This window comes from Gavialis gangeticus, unplaced genomic scaffold, assembly GCF_001723915.1.
Source record: "Gavialis gangeticus isolate Ggan-Ray unplaced genomic scaffold, GavGan_comp1, whole genome shotgun sequence".
Classification (NCBI taxonomy): Eukaryota; Metazoa; Chordata; order Crocodylia; family Gavialidae; genus Gavialis; species Gavialis gangeticus.
This window is the reverse complement of record NW_017729032.1, coordinates 206,942,688-206,945,763: the sequence shown is the minus strand read 5'-3', so window position 1 is coordinate 206,945,763 and position 3,076 is coordinate 206,942,688. Positions and strand designations below refer to the sequence as shown.

Sequence of the window (3,076 nt, the reverse complement as noted above, 5' to 3'; positions counted from 1 at the left end):
TGGATTATTAAACCTGCACAGATGTGCGACAAAGAGGAGGATGAGGAAAGGAAGTAAGGGCTGTAAAACTAAACCAATAAGTTAGCAGCATGCTAAGATTTGCACATCCTTTTAAAAAGAAGTCTTGAGGGTAGGTTCAGAATTTCCATTATAATTAAGCACCCAAACAGTTTAGCCCTCCAACTGTAATTAGAAAGAGTATTTGGGTACAAAGTAGGCCTGACACTATGAAGAGAAAAGCTTTTTTGCAAGATTTCCAGTAGTTCCCTTCTTCAGGCTGATTTGGAAATACCACAAGAATAGCTTCTCCCATGGTCTCTCTGCTACCAAGTCTGGATTAAACCAGAATTAGGGACAGAGGCAGAAAAAAAAAAGAACCAACCAATATTTTTAAACCTCCAAAAAGCAGAGTCTGGGTTTGGCTCAGTGGAGTCAAAATAACCACAGTGGGCAGTTTCAGATTTCAGCCCAAGCCTTTCACCCAGCACTTGTTCTAACTGCACAAAGCAGAGATAAGTCCAGGTGGAATGTTTCTTCCCTATGCTCAGTCTCATCTGGGATCATAACACCAAATTACATATTAACCTACAGCATTATGCTCAGCAAGCAGGAAAGCTGACAAATAGTTACAAACAATGCCTACTGAGTTTGACATACCTTCTCATTGTAGGCACTGTGCTCCTATAAACTCTTGGGGTGGCTTTGCAAAGCACTCATACACAACATCCTAGCAGGAAAGTCTGGAACAGGAAAATGCCAATGCAAGGAGCTGGAAAGAGTGGTGGGAAGTGGCTAGAGCACTACCTTCCTCTAGTTACTGAACTAGAGAGTTTAAGGTACAGTTCTCCCATCTATTCCTTTTGGGGTTGAGCTGGTAGATAGCTTTCTCCTGCTTAAATATGAAAACACTAGTTCAGGCTATCAGGAGAAGCAGGTATTTCCATGTTATTCCTTAACAACAATCAAACTTCAAAGCTTACATTACAGTTAGAATTGCCTGCCACTTCCAATCTAGAGTACCCACCTGCTTAATGCAAGGGCTTGTTTTATATCCTGATAATGTTAAAATAAAAAACTCCTCAGTAACCTACCCAAGGTCTTAAAAAACCCTTTCCTCACTTCTATTCCCTGGATACTGACAGATGTTCAATTGTCACCAGAGGCACTAAAGAGCAAGGGGAAGAACATCAATGATGAGTTCTTTCCAGCACCTCCCCGAGCAGAAGTCTTCCCCTGCTTCTGTAAATGTCTTTATTCTAATTTTGTCAAAATGTCTTCACAATAAATGTTTAATTATACACAAAAGACTGCATAATAGTGATTATCTAACAGCTGTAAAGTCCAGCACACCAAAGGTGGAAAGTACCAGAATTAAAGCTGCCTGTACAATTTTACATCGGCTTGCTGCTGTATGTGCATTATGAAACAGACAAGCAATCTTTAATTACATGATCACATGCTACTTTTCCGTCCAATTTTGGATGACCAGTTTGAGATACCTGATTTTTCAGAGTGCTTGGATTTACGTAGCTATTGATAGAGTCAGGCACATATACTGGTAATTTCAATTGTCGCTATGAATGCCACTGTAGATGGAAGTTCTCAAGCCAGGCACTCAAAGAGAGTGACACACAAGTAGTGACTATCTGTGAAAAGGTTTACTTTGAGAGATTTACCAAGCATTGCACAAACTCTATGGCAGAGGTAAGGATTGAATTTGCATCTTCAGTGTTACCTTCAGTTGGCTTCACCATAAGTCCATAATTTTCCTTTCTGCAGTTCCTTGCCTTCTTCAGAAAACCCCATCCAACTTCTGAAGCAAAAGAAGCAGCAGGACAAATGTTCTACAGACGAGTCTTTTTCACTGAAAAACCCATATTCATCCCCAAAGTAGGCCCAACTTGTGCACTGAATGAGGCAGATTTCTCTGGAAAAAGGAAACGGCATGCCATCATTTAAATCTAGACTGAATCATAAGGTTCAGAAGGGCACAGGAAAACATTAATATTCTGGCATTTCCTAACTTTAGATAGTTTGACTGTGCTGCCTTAATAATGATGTTCTTTCACCAAAGTTGCAGGGGGGTATACACATACACATGCTGCTGGCAAAGAATATTTGTATTTGCTGGCAGCAAAGAACTGATGAGACTTTAAAAAAAAAAAGTCCCATTTCATGCTCACTCTCTTTTTCTCCCCCTGTGCCCTCCAAGTTTGACCACTTCTAACCTGCCCCTCTAGCCTGTCTCCTCTTCGGTTTAGACCTTTGCACAAGTCTTCTGGTCCAACCAGTTTTAATCTCTGCCTACGTGTCAACTGCCTCTCTCCAATATCACCCCTTGCCCAAGGCCAGACTCCTGTATAAAACAGTATCTGAAAGGAAATACTGACAGTTCACATCTGCTGATGCTGTCAGATGACACTTCCTGATGTCTCTTCTGGACTTGGTGGTGGTAACACAAAAGTGAAGGTCTGGATACCTGCAGAAATTTCTTCATCAGATATCAAAGTTTCTCACCACCATCCAGGTTATTGACATGTGCATTCAACACAGCTAATTCCACCCACAGAGCTTTATTTTGCAAAACAAAAAAATGCCATTCCTTATGTGGAATACTTGGTTGAAGCATGTTATGTTGTTGCTTAAGCTTCAAGGTAAAGGGAACACCACAGCTGAGGGCAGATGATAACATCATTTCTGACTGAAAGCAAAAACATTTTTCTTATGGCATCTGTGTGGAGCTAGCAATGTTTTTTACGTTAAATGAGAAAGAAAGGAAAGGGGCTCACTGCATGCAGGCCCTTATTCAGCAACATACTTATGCAAGTGCCTAATTCTGAAATGCATAGGATTAGCCATGTGCCTAATGAGATTAATTGTGAGTTTAGAGTTAGGCACGTATGCCTTGCTGAATCTGGACCATAATTATGGTTAACAGCAGTGTAACACACATCTTCTTCCAAAGATCCCCACCATCAAGCAAGCAGCACCTGACCCATTACTGAAACACAATCACTTGGGTGTGAAGGGGACTAGACCTTAAAGAGCAAACAGCAAGAATATTATTAGTATTATT

The 3,076-nt window shown here is 40.7% G+C and overlaps 1 long non-coding RNA gene across 1 annotated transcript in view; it reads right to left on the bottom strand.

Moving 5' to 3' along the window:
- Positions 1-1,090: 1,090 nt before the first annotated feature.
- The window catches only part of LOC109302424, a 27,219-nt gene continuing 25,233 nt past the window's right edge, over positions 1,091-3,076 (bottom strand). Inside the window, exons 2-4 of the long non-coding RNA XR_002098761.1 lie at positions 2,391-2,479; positions 1,736-1,813; positions 1,091-1,165 (exon numbers count right to left, since the gene is read on the bottom strand). This is a non-coding gene — a long non-coding RNA (uncharacterized LOC109302424). The remainder of the gene's footprint in view (positions 1,166-1,735; positions 1,814-2,390; positions 2,480-3,076) is intronic.